We start from the raw sequence: 19711 nt of genomic DNA, 5'->3' as shown, positions 1-19711 counted from the left end.
ATTTTACCGAGCAATTTGCAGTCTGTATTTAACAATGAAAGCTGCTTGTATGAACGAACATCTAGCGGGTCCTGGCCTGTTTTAGGCAGTACCGCTATCAGCGCCTCACGTAAGGTGTCCGGTAGTTGACGCATTTTAGGGCCACATGTAACATTGCTAGGTAAGGTGTCAACGTTTGTTTCTGGAACGTGCTATAATACTCTGCGGGGATGCCGTCGCTGCCTGGTGCTTTGCCATGAGTTAACTGTTGTAGGGCTTGTTGTACCTCTGCTAACTCTATCGGTTTCTCCATGTCCACCAACTGAGTAGCAGTTAGGCGATTTAATTTGATTCCCGAGAAGAACTAATTTAACTGTTCTGTTGAGGGAGGGCCTTGTATAATGCACTATAATACTCTCTAAAGGCGCTGTTTATTTCCACTTGAGTATTTACGATTACCCCTGAATCCAAGCGGATGGCCCCAATAGGGGGATTTCGACGTTAATTTTTTAATAACCATGCCAGTAGTTTTCCTGATCTATCTCCTTCCGCATGTGTGCGGGCCATGTAGTGGCGGTGATCATAGTGCCTTAAGCGCCTATCTGCCTCACTCCATTGTATGCGTAATCTGTTGAGCTCTGCAACAGTGATGGTGCCCTCTGTTTGTTTGCATTCAGCAATGTGAACTTCCTGTTCTAATTTGCGGAGCTCTTGCGACAGTGTATGCCGCACTCCAACTGTCATGGATATGCATGTGCCCCTTATAACTGCCTTGTGTGAATCCCATTCAATTGCCCTGGAGCTCCAGGTCCCGTTATTTAAGGTAAAGTACGAGGAAATGTGTGTGGCTATTTCTTTTCTGAACGGGGGGTCTTGTAGTAACCGGGGTTGCAGACGCCAGGTTGGGATGCAAGCATGTGATCTCCCCCACCTGATATGGATAACAAGTGGGCAATGATCTGATATTACCTTGACGGTGTATTCTGCTGCTGTGAATCTGTATGTTAAGTCCTGTGAGGCGAGAATAAGATCTATGCGGGTGTGTAGTAAATGCACAGGGGAGTGGTACGAGTATTCCCTTTCTTGTGGGTGTAGGTGTCTCCATACATCGATCAGGCTGCGGTCTGTTATCCATGTTTGTAGCATCGGTGCGTTTTTCGCTACTGGAGCGGCCACCAGTGGGGGGTGTGATCTATCCATATCTATTTGCTGGACACAGTTCATGTCCCCGCCCCAAATGCTGGATAAAGTTAAATCGCTTGATAAGTGAGAGATCGTTTTTTGTAGGAATTTGCCTTGCTTAACATTTGGGACATATAACCCATTTATCACTAGTTTTTCACCATCTAGTCAGCCTACTAACTGTAGGTACCTGCCTTCTTTGTCCGTAGTGCAGTGTTTTACTGTGTGGGGAACCCTTGGAGCAATCCAAATCAGCACTCCTCTGGCAAAAGTCGATGTTCCAGAGCTATATATTTGTCCCGCCCATCTACTCTCAATCTGTGTGATATCTTCAGGTGTAACATGTGTTTCTTGCAGTATGGCTATGTGTATATGATGGCGTTTTAAATGTGAAAATACCCTATTACGCTTAGATGTTCCCGCCATGCCTTTCACATTCCACGTTAGTATGTTGTAAGTAGGTTCCTTATGCATTATATCATGTGGTATTATTTAAAACAATCGGGATTCCCACAGCGAGACGTAGCCCAACTCCACGAATCGCCACCCAGCCCCCCGCGTGCACGCTCCACCCGTCCAACACCCCGGGCTCTAAGACCCCACGCCATACACCATCGACCCTGAAGAAAGAGGATAGGCCCGATATATGAAGATAAAAAAAAATAATATGTATATATAAGGAAGTCAACAGAAAAGGATATTTTGGGCAAGGCCCAATTTGAAACGGAGTGGCACAACCGGTGGCTTAACTAGAGTCCGGGGAGTTCAGTTCCATTCGGGTACCGTTCAGGTGGTGGGGGACGTGGAATAGTCGAGGTAGGCACACTCTTAGCCCACCTCCAATATGCTTCTTTCCCTGCGTATATCAGAGTATGATTAAATAGTCCGGTGCTGGTTTCGCCAAGGCCTGTAGGATCGTGATCGGATCGGCCTTTATTCAAGAATGACCATGTGTATCAGTCTCCACGCTCGGTGAGGGGGGGACCCGCATCCGATTGTTTGAGGTCCAAACAGCTCCATCGAGGTACATCTTGCAGGTTCTCAGATTTCATCTGCCAGACTTGGGGTAAGATTAGGTCCGACCAACAACTGGGACAAGGATGAACTGGACCTGCTACCTGGTGAGCCGCTTTTGTTGATATCCACTTCGCTCGTAGTAGCTGATATCGACCGTGCAAATGTGTTAGCTTCTTGTAAGATTTGCGCCTGATCAGCAGCCATCTGTGACTTTGTTGGGGGCACCATCGTGTTTTTCTTGTTCTTTCTCCTAGAGCTGGGAGTGTTCCATTCCTCATTTGCTGCGACATCTGCTGGTGAGATGGCCAGGCCTTTGGCGTGTATCCATGTCCAAGCGTCTTCCGGGGTGGAGAACATAAGAGTCTTTTCGTCACTCATTATTCGGAGGTGAGCTGGGAACATGAGTGAATAAGTAATTTTGTGTTCACTCAGTAGTTGTTTGATTTTGAAGTATGATGATCTTTTACGTTGTACTTCCATTGTGTAATCAGGGTAGGCTGATACGTTGCTGTTTTCCAAACTGATTGTGCCTGTGGTTCTGAAATGTTGGAGCACCAGATCTCTGTCTCTGTAATTTAGGAACCACACGATCAGAGGACGGTGCGGGGCGCCAGGCCGCAGGGGTTTCCCCGGGATTCTGTGTGCTCTTTCTATCACTGGGACCTTGGTGTCGTCCTGTATTTTCATTATGTTTTCAGCCAGATCTCTATGAATTCCTCTGCTTTGGGAGTCTCTGAGCGTTCTGGGATGCCCAGGAATCTGATGTTACTGTGTCTGGAGCGACCCTCCGCATCCTCAGCCCTGCGTTGCAGTTGCATTAATTCCAGTTCCATTTGTTGGATCTTGGTGCTCATGCCTGTGACCTCTGGTTGAACAGTTTTTAGTGCTGTTTCTGTAGTATTGACCCTGTCAGTGAGCTTGCGATGATCTGCACTGAGTAGTGAGACTTCTAAGGCCGCAGCATCAATTTTACCTTCTAATGATGTCTTAGTGTCCATTATTGCTTGCAATAGTTTGTCGAATTGCAAGGAGTGTGTGCGCAGCGTTTCGCTCACCTGGACAAGTGTTGTGGTTTGTGTATCAGAATGACTTAAGGGGGGATGCCACTGTCCATGTGGGCCCCCGGCTTGGGGTGTATTGGCTTAACCATTGTGCCACAGGGCGATAGACACTGCCGGGTTGCTCACTGAGGCTGGTTACGGATTAAGTTGCCCAGGGGTGCAAGGCAGTCGCCCTAGGTCACTCACGACTGAGCGGCACGGGGGCGTAGGTTGCCCAGAGTTCCACCTGAGCTGCTGTTATTGTGTCTCCCCGGTGGGAACCTCCGGGGTCTAGTATGTTATTTTTTCGGATGTTTCACTTGGCGAGATTCCCATAGGGAGACCCAATTTGCCGCAGTGTTCCAGAGTACGCTAGTTTACTGCCCGGAGAATGGAATAATTCACAGCTAACTTCATCGAGATCTGGATATTCTGGGTCGTAAAGTTCCGCCCTACTGTCGCTTATGGTTGTTAGGTGGGCGATTAAACCAATCTCAATGTTTGTGGGTACTTAGTGAGCTCCTACAGGGCTTCTTGTTGATTGTTTCGCCTTTGCGTCGGTTCGTCACACTGCCTGCAACTTTCTGCGAGCCCCTGAGGGGGTTTTCAGATAAGTCTTCGTAATCCGGCATGGTGCGTTAGTAGGGGTAAAGCTATTGATGAATAGCCCTTCCTGCTTGCGCCTTCACACTGTGACTCCGTGCGTGGTTCCCTGTGTGGGGTCACTGGAGGACCACAGGTGTCCTGTTTACCTTTATTCCTGCGTAGATGAGCAATACGTGCTGGTGCATGAATTGTGTAATTTTCTCTGTCTGTCCTTTTTATTTTTTTTATTTTTATTTTTTTCCCCTTCTTTTCTACTTCTTTCTTTGTCTTCAACCTTTCTGATTATTTTGTGTGGTTATTTTTTCTTTTACTTTATTTTTTCCCCCTCGACTCTGCGCTGGTTGGAAATCAGCTGTATGCACCAACTGTGCACTCACCGGGCCAAGGTCCCGCCGTGGGGTCCAAGGCTAAGGGGGAGCAGGGGCAGGCCGCACCAGGACCCGGCCGCGGCCCATCCGACACGGCCATGAGGGCACGAACCCAGGCACTCGCCCCGATGAAGCGTGTCGCGTCTCACCACAGTGGCCGGGGCCTCCCAAGTGGAGACCCAGAGGAAGACTGTTCAGCTGTGGTCGCGGCAGCACATACGGCCCGGCCGCACCGCCTCGGGCGCGCGCGGGACCAGCTGTGCCCACGAAAGGGAAGGCCTGATCCCCCACGCCCACGCGGCGAGGAAAGGCGCAGCTCGGGGTCCGGAGAGGCCGCGCCCGGGGGCCAGTGGCTCCCGCCTCCCCATCCCCGAGCGCGGGGAGGCTCTCCAGGTCCAGGCGCACGTCGTGGCCCCTCCTCAAGGCCGGGGAGGCAGCGAACCGCCAGGCAGCGTTCAGGTTAGTTTTTTTTGTTCGCCGGCGTGCTCCGGGGTTCCCAGCAGGTCGTTAGCTTTGTAAGAGAGACTGCAGGGATCAGGATAATTGCTGCAGTTGGTGGGCCGAGAGCGGAGCTCCTGGATCAAGCGTCCGCTCCGGCCGCCATTTCAGCCACGCCCCAAATTAAGTTTGATAACTAGTAAAACGATCTTCAAACCAAAACACTGGAAACAGTGTTGCTTTTACTAGGGTTGAGGGGGCAGCAAGGCAAGGATTAGGATGCTTATCAGAGAACTCCTATATGGAAACCTGTATCTCATTAATCCTTCTGCAAGGACCCCAATTCCCTATCAGTGATGCAGCCCATCTGGAAGTTGGAATCACTGTGAGGCCTCTTTTTTGCAGAAGATGAGACAGGTGCTAAAGAAGTGAGTGAACTGCAAAGTGGTATGAAAACAAAATGCCACTCAAAATGGCGACCACAATGAAGAACTGAACGAATCATGGACCTGTCACTGAGATTGGGGAGAGAGGCAGAGGAGGGTGTGGGGCTTACAGACACCGTGTCTCAGGCTATGGGGTCATATTTCTATTAACTATGGACTGCAGAGTGACTATTGGGTGAAAGCAGGACTGGAGGCAGGAGGTAACCTATGTGGTGCAATGGGAATGAAGGGTCATGATCTTTAGAGTGAGAGATATCAGCACTTCACTCAGATCCCTAGCAGAACTAGGTAAACCGCAGCACAAGACATGTGGTCAGAGAGAAGTGGCCAGAATGCCTGGTGTGAAAACTGGAGCTCTGATTGATGCTCCGCTGGGCCTGTTAGGTGGTAGAGAGTTGACAGGTTTTTCATTACATTTCTCCCTGGCTCCCACAGACCATGAGGCCAGGGTAAATCCCACAAGCATGATATGAGTGAGCAATGGACATCTTCACTCTAATGAGTATGAGCACAGGTCTGGAGAGATCACAGTGCCCATCCACACATTCATGGAAGTTTGTGATAGGGATAGGCAACTGAGATTGGCGAGTGGGAAAGTGCTCTGTTGGTCCCATCTAGCTTGTGGTCACATTTGGGAATTTTGAGCCAAAATTATTGCGGTTCTGAATTAGAACAGACTGGATATTGGTGCTGCACAGCAAGGGTTTAGACAGCATGGTTGGTCACAGATTGCACCTCCTCTCTAAAAGCTGTGATATTGTGCCACCCATGGCTGGAGACACTCCAAGGTTGTGGGGAGAACTGCCTCTGCCTGTCAAATAAAACACAGGAGAGGAAACACCCTGTGTGGAGCTACATGAGGGTCTTGACATCAATGTATCCTGGGAAAACCAAAAGCAGAAAAAACTCAAAACAGGCTCTAGGATTGCATCTTGAGTTCACTAGCTTGCTTCCAGCAGTACTGAGCACAGCTTTACATGAAGATTAAAGAAAAGGTGGATATTGCCCTGGTCATGTTGGTGTCATGCCCACTGTTGCCCCGTCCATCAGGTGCTGGTTTTGGGACATCTTCCTGATCTACTGACCTAGCATAAGAACTAAGAATGCAGATCTGCAAAGTTAGAAAGAAAAGAGACAGTGAATATGGTGTTTGGACAAGACGTTGACTGAAAAATATTGTTTGACATATATATTGTGTTGTCAAAAATATCGTCAACTGAAATATTGAAGCTAAGAATATTGTTTTAAGAGTTTTTATATAATTGTCAAAAATATCGTTAATTCAAATATTGTTGTTAAAAATATAGGCCCTCATTACAACCCTGGCGGTCGGTGTGAAAGCGGCTGTAATACCACCAACAGGCCGGCTTTAAAAAAAATGGAATCACGACCACAGCGGAAACCGCCAACACAGACAGCCACTTTAACACACCGACCGCCACAGCAGTAGCAACAAACACTGCGGCGGTCACCGCCAACAGACAGACGGAAGACAATGTACCGCCCACCCCATCACAACCGGCCAGCTTTTCCCGGGCGGTACCAACGCCATCAAAAGCACAGTGGAAACAGGACTTGGAAGGGAAACCACTCACCTTACGACAATCAACGAAGAACCAGGACGCCATGGAGCACGAGCTACAGGTCCTACCCATGCTGATCTACCTCCTCATACACGAGGAATATCACAGGAGGCGGCGGCGACGACCACGGTGAGTACTGCACCTAGCACACAGGGGAGGGGGGGAGAAAAAAGAGAGTGACACACACATGCAACACCCCCCACCCTCACCCACAACGACCATACACACAAAAACATACAGCAACATTACATTTACACCCCGTAACCCCTGGAAAAACGCAAGGACAAAAGGAATGGAGTCAAATCTGTGATATATTAGAAATAGGCAGATATACTTAACAAATCGAAAAACAGTACATACAGTTATTTACAATATGTACAGAAGGCCGTGCTCTGTCCTTTGTAAATGTACGTGGCCCACTGGGCCAAAAATCATGGGCAAAGCCCACACTTGACTCCTGTCTCAATACAGAGAGAACACTGCAGTGGCATCAGGTAGAAAAAACACACAGGCACCTCAGGGGGACGAGGAAGGGGAGGGCACCTTAGCCAGAAGATGGTACTAGGCCACTGCTCCTCGGGGGGCTCCATGCCCACAGCGATGTCCTGGGGAGTGCAAAGCCACAGTCTCTCAAGTGGGTGGGTTGCCCACTGTTTGCTCCTGGGGAGAGCAAAGCCACAGTCTCTCAAGTCTCTCAAGTGGGTGGGTTGCCCACTTCTTGGTCCTGGGGAGCACAAAGCCACAGTCTCTCAAGTCTCTCAAGTGGGTGGGTTGCCCACTGCTGGTCCTGAGGAGTGCAAAGCCACAGTTTCTCAAGGGGGTGGCATCTCCACTGGTTCTGGAGGGGGCTTTGTGCCCAGTCTGCTTCATCTTACCAAGGATAGGGTGAGTGGATGCATTTCTCCACTGGTTCTGGAGGGGGCTTTGTGCCCAGTCTGAATCATCCTGCCAAGGATAGGGGGAGTGGATGCATTTCTCCACTGGTTCTGGAGGGGGCTTTGTGCCCAGTGATGCTGCACTTGGGGTGTGGCAGTTCACATTCCCTCACCTGGGTGTCTGAGGCACAAGATTTGCAGGGAACAGGTAGCATGATACTCCATGGAGGCAGGGCCCAACTCTATCCTGCAGCGACTAAGGCTGCATACTGGTGGTAGTGCCGGTGCTGGTGGGGGTGCTTCCAGTGGTGGTGGGAGGCACCAGGCTATCTCCTACAGCCTCGGATGGCTGCCCCCTGGGTATGCTGCTGCTGACATTTGTTGTGGCAGTGGCGGGCAGGTGGCGGTGCAGGTGGCGGGGATGCTGGAGGTGCTGTCCGTCGTGCAGGTGCCGGTAGTTGTCGAGGGAGGCACCAGCCCGTCTCCTGCAGCCTCAGATGGCTGCCCACTGGGGATGCTGCTGCTGACAGTTGTTGTGGCAGTGGCGGGGCAGGTGGCGGTGCTTGCGTCGGTGCTTGTAGTGGTGCTTGGTGCAGTACAGGTGACGGGGCTGTTGGTTCTGATGGAGGGCACCAGGCCCTCACCTGGTGCCGCTGAGGCCTGAAGTGCCTTGCCTTGGCTTTTCTGCCCCTTCCTCACCTTGGCAGATGCTGCTGGGACCTTGGCATTGGCAGCTTGAGTTTTGGAGGAAGCCTTGCTGGGTGGGTCGTGCTCCTCGGCCATGCTGCATGCTGGCCCCTTCTTCACCTTGGCAGGTGGCGGAATGGGTTGCTCTTTTGCAGGGGTCGGTAGCACACTGCCTGGCCTGACGGGTGCCCCTATTGACCCTCTGGGAGTTGCAGTGACCACAGCGGATGCCGACTTGGTGGCTGAGGTGCTGGCCTGGGATCTGGACACCCTGGCCCTAGGGGAAGGACGGGGGTAGGGGTAGGGAAGAGGTCAACGTTAGCCAGGAAAAGTTTTTTAGAAACACTGGGTCGGGAAGATGGAGAGGGTTTGGGAGTGGAGGAAGAGGGAGTGGTTGTAGGAGGTGTCTGTCTGCTGAGTTTGGGTGAAGGTGCATGAGCTGGATGCTGTTGTGAGGTGAATGCCTGTTGGGTGGGTGGGTGCTTGCGTTTGTGTGCTTTGGGAGGAGGGGTCACAGACACACTGGGAGAGGACACAGGGGACGTGTGCATAGTTGTGGGGGTGGTGACTGCTCGTTAGGGGTGTATTGTGATTGGCGTACTGGTGATGGAGGTAGTGGATGAGGATGTAGTGCATGCAGGTGTGACGATACTGGGAGGGAGTTGGGTGAAGAGGAGGGGGGGACACATTGGAAGCAGTGGATGTTGGTGTGTGTGCATGGGCATGGTGTTTGTGTGAGTGCCTGTGAGATGAGGTGTGGTGCTTATTTTTGCCTGAGCCACATTTGTGTGTTGATTTGGGTGAATGCTGGTCTGAAGGTGTGCTTTAGATAGGCTGAGGTTGAGGGGATTGGGACTAGGTGGAGGAAGTTGGAGGGGGGAGGCTAGACACAGGGACAATGGCTGCCATCAGTGCTGAGGCCAGAGCCTGAAATGCTCTCTGTTGGGCTGCCACGCCAGAGTGAATGCCCTCCAGGTATGCATTTCTTTGTTGCAAATGCCTCTCGATTCCCTGGATGGCATTCAGAATGTTTGACTACTCAACAGAGAGGGATCTCAGGAGGTCAATAGCCTCCTTACTGAGGGCAGCAGGGCCTGAGGTGCCTTGGGCGAAGGAGATGCCCACCCTCCTGGGTGAGCAGGCACGGGAAACACACTGACGGGCTGCTGGGAGGGTGGTGCTGGTAGGGGGGTGTGGCGGCTGTACCTGTTGTTGGGGTGGGCACAGAGGTGTCTGCCACCGCTAAGGAGCTTCCATCGGAGGAGGAGTCGCTGTCTGTGGTCTTCCCTCGTGTCCCCGTTGTGGTGCTCCCCTCGCCCTCCATCCCACTGGTGCCTTTACCCTCGGTGGATTTGGCCTCCAGGCCCATGTCAGATGCAGCTCCCTCCGTTGCCAGTGCCTCTGCTCCTCCACCAGATGATGCTAATGCATACAAGGACAGGGTGACAAAACAAAAAGGGGAGAGAAGAGACAGAGGATACACTTGGTCAATGCCAGCAACAACACCACAGTTGGCGTACACCACACACAGGGATCAGCCCTATAAACTAGGCCATGCACTACCAGTTACACAGCTAGTCACCAGCCCATGGGGTACAATGCCTAACACTAGAATCTGCACACCAGAAACCCACAGGACCCTGCCCAATAGTAGATGGCCACTTACACTATTGGGGTAGGAGTGCTCCAGAGCCTGCCCAACAAGGGACCTACACTGCCATGTTCACCCTGGCCTAGGGGCACCCACAGCCCACATCCCCCCCCAGGTAACACCTTAACGCACGCAAAGTCGTGACTCTGAATCTGTACTCATCCCCTTGTGGCTGCTGTGATGCACTCAAGCGCCCATCCAATTCCGGATAGGCCATTGCCAGGATGCGAAACATTAGGGGGGATCATGGTGGGACGGGCACCCCTTACACGTGGGGAGGCCAGCCCCAGCTGGGCCTCCGCCATCTTCTTTGACCAGTGGCACAGGTCCTCCCATCTCTTGCAGCAGTGGGTGCTGTGCCTGTGAAAGACCCTGTGATCCGAAAAGCTGTGGATCTACCCGGATGATTTCCTCCACCATTACCCTTAGCTCCTCCTCAGAAAACCTGGGGTGTCTTTGGGGTGTCATGGATGTGGTGTGAGTGATATGTGTGAGAATGTGTGGGGTGATGTGTTGTGTATGCTGTGATGTGCGTGAATGGTGTATGGGTGATGGTGGTCTGTGCCTCTGATTAAGTGGGTGCTCCTAGCTTGTCTCTCTGTGCTTGGTCTCTTTTTTTTACGTAAGGGGTTGTGGGTATTGTGGGTGGGTGTTTTATAGTGGTTTGGGTGTGTGGGTGTGGTGTTTGTATGTGTGTCAGGTGTGTGTTTTTTTAATTGTCCAATGCGGTGTTGTTTTGTTTGAGTGTGTGTATTTTGAGTGCTGCGGTGTGTACCACCAATGGTATACCACGTTTGAAAGACTGCCACAGTGATTCGGGGGTCATAACACTGTGGGCGTATTCCTGTTGGCGTAACGGTGTGGGTTTTGCTATCGCCAGTTTATCACTGACCTTTGGTGTGGCAGACTTGTGTGGGTTTCTGTATAGTGCTGGAATTCTATGTGTGGGTCATAATACCCATGGCGGATTACCGCCTCGCTCATGGTATGTTGGCGGCCGTCAGCACAGCGGTAGGTGGCATTCACCGCCAGGGTTGTAATGAGGGCCATAGTTTTCATGTGTTAATTCATATGTGTTTTTATTGTATTTTATCATATTTGCATGTCACTTTTTTGTTAATGTTTTTAGTAAATTGTTATAGTATTTTTTAAAAATATTGGATTATTTTATTTTAAAGTTAATTTAGATTTTTCATTCTTTTGCATATATTTAAGCTTTAGGAGAGGGATGATGGGCATTTAGAGGAAAAGGATGGTGAGATTATTCAAACTTGTTAATAATAATTTATTTGTATGTTATATTTTATTTAAATTGTACATTATATTTTATGGATTTTTTAAAATGTATAAATATTGCATTAAATTATATATTTTTTTGTTTTTAAATTCTAAATGTTATCTATACATGTTTTTAAATGCTATATAGTTTATTTTCATAAATTGGTATATTTGTATGTCTATAATAGACTATTTTATCATTTTAGACATATATTATTAGAAATGTAATTACAAATTATTTACATTTATAGTTGATAAGTTTTGGGACTTTTTAATATTTATTTTTGCTTGAGGTTATTAATTATGTTTGAAATAAAAATTATATAATTTTATTATAAATACATATCTTGTTTAATTGTGTAAGTTGTTTTAAAAATATAAAAATGTTGTGCAGAAAATATTTATTAATTGTCTTTTAGAAAAAATGTATTATGTATTAATAAATGTTTGTTTTAGATGTTGAATTTTTTATACATAATATGTATTAAGACCATTTTACAATAAGAGCCTGATTACGAGTTTAGCAGTCTGGGGACCACCATGGCGGCAGTGGCAGTCTGACCACTGCTGTGTTGGCAGTCTGACTGCCATATTAAGATGTTGGTGGTGTGCTGAACTAGAGACATCGGAGTCCCACCAGCACCGCCAGCCATCCGTCGACCACCTTGACGGTGGCTGGGGAAAAACAGCCATCACAGGGTAGTATAGGCAAGGGTACTGCCATGAACATTCTGATGTGCTGTTCCGCCGAGCCAACCATGGTGGGCAAGACCACCTGTAACAAGATGGCGGAATTTAAGGAAATGGAGTGCTAGCTTCCGCATTTCCTTCTTTTCCCAACAGTCTCCAATGTGGGCCTCTTCATCCTAGGTCTACCCTTCACGGCAGCATCTTCACCCCTGGAAAAAAGAACAAAATACAGGTGAGTACCACTTGAATTTTTCTACCATATATGGCCCAGTCACTAGCAATAGAATGGTACATGCACATCGTATTTTTAAACATGTGTCTTACATATGTGTACCTTTTGGTCAAAATGTACACACCTGAATCAACACAAATGTAAAAATATGACTTGCATTTCTGACCACGTCCCCCGCCGATCCACCGCCATCAAGTGCTCCACAGCTGGGTCAGTGGTAAAATTGTTATATGGTGGGCGAGAGACCATCGACTCGGCGGTCTTTTTAGGACCACCACCTTGGTGGTGTGGGGGTCCGTCCACCAAAGTCGTAATCAGGCCCTTAATAACTTATTGTAATACTGAATTTTGTTATGTGAAAATCTACATATATAATAGATATTTTTCTAGTTTTTAATAATTGATAGTAATAATTATCAATTCATTTTGGGGTACATATATTTTTTATTTAGTTTTTTTTATTTAATTTATAGATACATGTTTTGTATGACTTTAATGAAGTATTAAATGTTTGCTAGGTCAGAACAATTTTTTCTGCAGTTTTGGGAAAAAGTATAAGCATTTCCACACTTTTTTTTTAACAAAACCTAGCATAAAATTGTAAAGACTGGAGGAAGAATATAAATGTAACCAGTGTATTATCCAACACCTTCTCCAAAATTGTACACATTGGATTGGGAATAGTAAATATAACTCCTTTAGTCGCCCACCCCTTCCCCAAAATGATATAGAATGGAGAGGCAATAGTAAATGTAACCCCTTTATTATCAAGCATCTTCCCTAAAATGATATAGATGGGAGTAGACGAGTAAATTGAACTCATTTAGCATCCAACACCTTCCTTGAAATTGTTTAGATTGGAGTGGGAATAGTAAATGGTACCCTTTCAGTGTCCAACACCTTCTTCAAAATGGTATAGATTGTAGTGAGAATAGTAAATATAGCCCATTTATTATCCAACACCTTCCCCACAATAGTATAAATTGGAGTGGGAGTAGTAACTGCAACCCCTTTAGTGTCCAACGCCTTCTCCAAAGTGGTATGGATTGAAGAGGGAATAGTAAATGTAACGCTTTCAGTGTCTTGCATCTTCCCCAAAATGGCATAGATTTGAGAGTGGAATAGTACATGTAACCACTCTATTTTCCAATGCCTTCCCCCGAAATGGTATATATTGAAGTGGGAATATTAAAGGTAGTCTCTTTAGTTTCCAAGATTATATTCAAAATAATGTACATAGGAGTTAGTATCTAGTTTTTCAGATACATGGTTATATTTTATGTTTATAATAATAAAAGTTAATAACATACTTTTTATTGACTGTATATGCATATCTTTTTTATTGTCTACTTATTTTTACATGTGGGAAAAACATTATCGTGTTAATTTAAAATACTATGCTAGTTGTGTTTCAATAATGAATAAAATAATACATATACACGTACATATGTGAATTATTTAACAGTTTTTTCATTTGTTACTTTGTTTATTTGTACATTAACAGTTGTTTTACACACATTTTTTACTCTTAACTAATACAATTGTTTTTATAGTATTTATTTTACAGTTTACATAGGTAATTAATATTTGTATAGTGTTTGACATGCATTACATTTTTTTACATTTTAACATTTTAAACATTTTCTAAACAGTTTTATATTTAATACTCATTATTTTCTAAAGGAAAATAGGATTTTTTAATTTTCATTTAGTAGCCATTTTTTCTGATATCCTATCTTTTGTTGCCTATTTGCCCTGATTTTGGTTCATTTTCCAGAAAGAAAGTTGTGGAAATGTGCTGTCACTCGCCAGAGCACTTAGGAACCTTTTAAAGGCTTTTTGAAGGGCTTTGGTGATATATGGTTATGTTACATATAGGTTGTATTTGTTAGGGAGATATCAAGTTTATTTATATATTGTATTTTGTCATATTATATGCATTGTATCACTTAATTGTTATGTTAGTTGTATATTTGAATGTATTGTTTTTTGTGGATGGGTGTTAGCCTTGGCAAACTAATAGTGTCCTTCCCCCAACATTTTGCCTACCTCCTTCACTTTTCTGACCTTAATTTTTCTGGCCTTGAGACTGTGCAGTTTACCACTACTAACCAGTGTGAACGTGCTTGTGCTCTCTCCCCTAAACATTGTGACACTGGGTTATCCCCAATTGGCATATTTAATTTACTTACAGATCCCGAGTAAAGTGCATTACATGTGCACGGGCATGTAAATTAAATGCTACTGGTGGGCCTGCAGCTCTGATTGTGCCACCTACTTAAGTAGGTTTTTAATCATGTCTCAGGCCTGCCATTGCAAAGAGTGTATAGGTAGTTGTATGCCTCCATGTCGACCTGGCACAGTAACGCTTTGCCAGGCCCAAACCTTTCCTTTTCATACAAATCAGTTGCCCCTAAGGTAGTTCTGGGACAATCAAGGGGGTAGAGTGCAATGTATTGAAAAGGCAGGACACACTTTTAAGTATACATGTCCTAGTAGTGAAAAACTCCCAAAGTCATTTTTCACTGCTGCAAGGCTTATCTCTTCACAGGATAACATTAGGATTATCTTATTACATATTTTAACCGTCGTTCAGAATCTGGAAGAGGTCAACTTTTTGAATTTGTTGTCTCTGGAATCACAATTTAAAATTACAACTGATGGCGAAATCAAATTTTAAATTGTAATTCTGAAAACTTCACTTTTAGAAAGTTGGCATTTCCTTACTTTAGCCATTTGGCATCTGCTTCCTGCCTCTGATCACTTGTCTGTTGTGGTGTGACTTGATGGGCCTTGATGGGACATCCTGGCAGAATGTGAAGGAGGGACTGGCCACAGCCTCACTTACACATGAATAGTCTGAGTCCTGTCCTCACAAAATGGTCTGAATAACCCCCTTTAATGAGTTCAGAGCCAGGGCAGGAAAGGAACGTCCTCTGTGCACTTCAAAGGTCTTTGAAGTCCCCTCACCTCAAAGGCCCAATTGGGTATAGGTTCTGAACTTCTGACACTACTAAATCAGTACACTTCTGGACTTGTGACTACTCTGCCAGGAAAAAGGATGATTGTGCTGCTGAAGTACTGCCACTCTGCTGGACTGCTGCTTTGCTGAACTCCTGCCTTGCTGCACTGCCCTGCTGCCTGCTGTTCCCCAGCCTGGGTGAGAAGGACTGGACCCTCATCACTTGAACCCAGAATCACTCCAAGGGCTGGTGGGCTGTCCTCCTGATCTAAACTGTCAGGGACATAACAGACTTGACCTGGACTCTGCCATCTGTGAGCCTGTCAAGCTGAGCCAGCCCTGGACCTTGTGAAAATGGACCCAAGATGCTTGCACCAGAAGAACCGATGCATCCTCTGCTGCGGGAGCAGAAACAATGCATCACCACTGGTGTGTAGACAAAATCGTTCTATCACCTCTTCTGTGTGGAACAGAACTGGTGCAACCAGGATCGTATCATCGCTGTACCTCGTATCTCAAAACCAGTACATAACTCTTAGAACCGACAATGCAGAGTTTTTCTTGAAGCAAGGTTATTGCATCCCCGTCGACGTCAGCCTCGACGATAAAACTCTGCATTGCAGCCTCTGTACTCATCAGAACCACTGCATCGACTCAGCTACACATCATATCCTCGATGTTGATGCAGTAGGAACTCACACCACAGCCTCACCACATTGCTTCTCAACCCAGATTTAAGGTACTTTTGTTCAGCAGGCCAAACAGGGTCCCTGTAGTCGGCCAATGCTCCATTGCAGTCGGCTTGAACTTTTGACTTTGTCCCGGTCAGGTGCGACCAGATATTCCTGCTTGGCACTTCTTGATTCTAAGTTTTATTTTACAGTTTAATCTTAAAAAATTCACATCTCAAGTTCTACTTATTGTATTTTTGCCATGTTGATCTTGTATTATTTAAATTTGCTCCACTTTCTATCCTGGTGTGGAATCTTTTTTGTGTGGTGTTTTCACTGTTTTACTATTTGAAGTGTTGCACAAATACTTTACACATTGCCTTTAAGTTAAGCCTGACTGCTCCGTGCCACGCTACCAGTGGGTGAGCACAGGTTAATTTAGGGTTTGTTTGACACTTACCCTGACTAGGATTGTGGTTGCTGCCCGACTAAGGTTTACGCCTCAGTCAACCTACAACCCAATTTCTAACAGTGTGTGTTGTCTCTTGTTTACAGGTTTATGGATTTGAAGGTATCATAAGGACATCTGGATTTTTTTAAAGGAAATAATTTTGGTTTCTAGCAACCAGTATTTTGATTTCCTATGATTTTTTGGTTTTCCTGGAGCTTTTTTCCTTTTCATACGTTTTTTGGATTTTTTGTGGTTGCTTAAGATTTTGGATTGTTTTAGTGGACCTGTGTTATTTTTTTCATTTCTGGGATTTCTTTACATCTATTTTCCCTTTTTAGTGGAATATAATTTTTACTACATTACTAAGGAGGTAGAACTCTGTAACTAATCTGTAAGTTATGTTTCAGTTATTTATTGTTGGGTGGGAAATTATATATTTATTTATGAATTTATATTTGATGAGATTGTTGTATATTGTGTTTGTGTGATTTATTTAATTGGTTTTATCTGGTTTTATTTATATTATACATTTTGGTATTTTGTGATTTTTTTAATTTATTAATATACATATTAATTTTACTCACCAAATTAATTTTGAAAATTTGTTTTATGGATTTTAAACTGATGTTTAAAATTAATTTGTTTGCTAATTAGGTAAAAAATATTTTATTGTTGCTGTTTTTTTTACTTTGGTCATTGGGATTTGTGTCAGGAATTTGATTTTGTACAATAGAGTTTTGGCTGTTGATTCTAAGTAGTGTACTCCTCTGTTAACAAAGTGCTTTACTTTACATTGTAGCATGTCATACATTGTTTTTGTTTGTTTTGTTACTTTATGATTCATTTAGATTTAATTTGAGTTACTCATTGTTCCATTTGTAATTATTGTTAGCTTTGTTCTTTTTGTAGGGTTTCAGTGAATTTGTATAGTGTAGGTTGTGCTCCCTCTAATGTAGATTAGAAACCAATATGCCATCCTTCCACTGCGTTGTTTGTTTTGGTTCCTGTACCATGGTGCTGTCAAAGACATTCCACCACGGTATTTGGAAATTGGGTTGGCGTCTGTGTCTTGACCAGTGCAGTCTGCTAACCGAGGTGTCGTCAAAATAGTTCATTAGGGCAGTGTTTTTCAACGTTTTTTATGCAAAGGCACACTTGTTTCATGAAAAAAATCACGAGGCACACCACCATTAGAAAATGTTAAAAAATGTAACTCTGTGCCTATATTGACTATATATAAAGTAATTCTCTTGAATAGGAATCAAATAAACACAAAGAAAGTATTTTATAATTACTTTATTATGAAATAGTAAGTAAACAGAAATATGAAAAATTATAAAATACTTTATTCAGTGCGCAACCTGGGCCTGTTTAGCTGAACACAAAGCTGATATTCTGGCTGGAATCGAAGAAAGACACACACGTAGCTCTTCGTCAACAGCTCTCAGTCTCTCTCTGTATTTAGTTTTTATAGCAATCATGCTTGAAAAGCTCATCTCACACAGATATGTAGTGGAAAATGGGAGCAATGTCAAAATAGCTTTGTTTGCCAGAAGGGGGAACTCCTTGGCAGTATCCAACCAAAAACTGTCCAAAGGTAGATCAGCAAATCTTAGCTTGAAACCACGATTTTGTCTCAGTTCAGTTAGTTCCTCCTGCTCCTGTAAAGTCATGTCCTTTCCACCAACTGATGCTGAGCTATAAGGGTCCCTAACCCAGTCAAGGCATTCAGTGGAGACTGAAGAGAAATAAAATGACAACTTCTCCTCGAGAGTTTTTAAATGTTTAACTATTATCTCACACAGTGCAGCAGTGTGAACACCTTGCCATTGCTTGGTGAGTGTGAACATTTCAAGATTGCCACTTTCCACGTGTTGATGCCAGAGTTGCACCTTTGAACGGAATCCATTTATTTTATCTGTACTTGTAAGCAGGTTTTCATTTCGGCCTTGCATTCGTGTGTTCAGTTCATTTAGATGATGAAATATATCTGCCAGGTATGCCAGCCTTGCACACCACTCATCACTTGCAAGCAGCTTTGCGTAATCTGACCTCTCATTTGTCAGAAACACTTTAAGTTCCTCCCGCAGCTCATACACACGAACCAAGACCTTGCCACGCGACAACCACCGGACCTCCGTATGAAACAGCAAGGTTTTATGCTTCGCTCCAATCTCCTCACACAAAGCTGCAAATATGCGAGTTTTCACGGGTCGTGACTTTACAAAGTTTACCATGCGCACAACATCATCCAACACATGAACTAGGTCTGCTGGTAAAGTCTTGGCTACGAGGACCTCACGGTGTAAAAAACAATGCGTAACAATAACATCTGGATTTCTTTCCTTCACTCTGCTTACAAAGCCTTTGGTGCGCCCGACCATGGCTGCAGCTCCATCGGTGCAGACACTTGTGCAGTTTTCCCACTTAAGTCCTCCTTGTTCAAGGTATTCTGATGTGACCCGAAAAATTTCTTCTCCTGTTGTTTTTTCTGGCAATGCCTTGCAAAAAAAGAAGTTTTCTCTAATTGCATCACCATCAACAAAACGCACATTGGCCAAGAGTTGAGCATGTCCACTGATATCAGTAGACTCATCAAGTTGCAATGCAAATTTCTCACTGATACGGATCTTTTCCAAAACCACACTTTCGATGTCTGCAGACATGTCATTAATACGTGTGGAAATTGTGTTGTCTGAGAGAGGTACTTTGGCTATTTCCTTAGCTGCTTCAGGTCCGAGCATCTCCTGTACAATAGCTTTGCAGGCAGGAAGTATTAATGTCTCTGCCACAGTGTGCGACTTTTTTGACTTGGCTATAAGTTCAGCAACTTGATAGCTAGCTTTAAGAGCTCTTTCATTTACCTTTGTGGTTTTTCTCATGAAAGTTGCCTCTTTCTCCGTGTTTTCACGCAGGCGAACAAAATAGTCTGCATTCTTGTTTTGAAGCGAAGGGTGTTTCGTTTGGAGATGGCGTTTAAGTTTGCTTGGGACCATAGCACTGTTAGCTAGCTTTTCACCACACACCACGCACAGTGGAGTTGGTTTGTTTGCATCTCCGGTGAAAGTAAATCCAAATGAAATATAGCTTGCGCTATATTGCCTTGTGCCAGAGAATTTGCTTGAGCTAACCATCTTTGCTTTCTTTTGATCCCCACTCATACTTGGGCTCTCATCTGGCTCCAAATTTTGTTCAGAGTCCAGTTCTTTCCTTTTCAAAAACTTGTCCATCACTGCAGTATCTCACTGTCACTCAGTACTTACTGCGCTTGTCTCCTCCAGATAGCCGCTGTCCAGATCCATCAGTCAGTGCTCTTCTGCTCTTCTGCTCATGTTTCCTCCAAATCCAGATCCATTGGCGCTCTTCTGCTCATCGGCGATCTACTGCGATGTCTCCTCCTGTCCTCCTCCTGTTAGTGTAACAGTGACACTGGAGCTATTTATAGTCCTTAACATCAGTGGTGGGATTCAAACATTTTAGTAACCAGTTCCGACATTCAAGCATGGTTTAATATTTGTTTCTTTAATGGCAAACAAAAACGTTGCGGACCGTTCT

Source organism: Pleurodeles waltl, chromosome 12 (genome assembly GCF_031143425.1).
Source record: "Pleurodeles waltl isolate 20211129_DDA chromosome 12, aPleWal1.hap1.20221129, whole genome shotgun sequence".
Classification (NCBI taxonomy): domain Eukaryota; kingdom Metazoa; phylum Chordata; class Amphibia; order Caudata; family Salamandridae; genus Pleurodeles; species Pleurodeles waltl.
The sequence above is the reverse complement of the archived record's forward strand: the minus strand, read 5'-3'. Positions refer to the sequence as shown.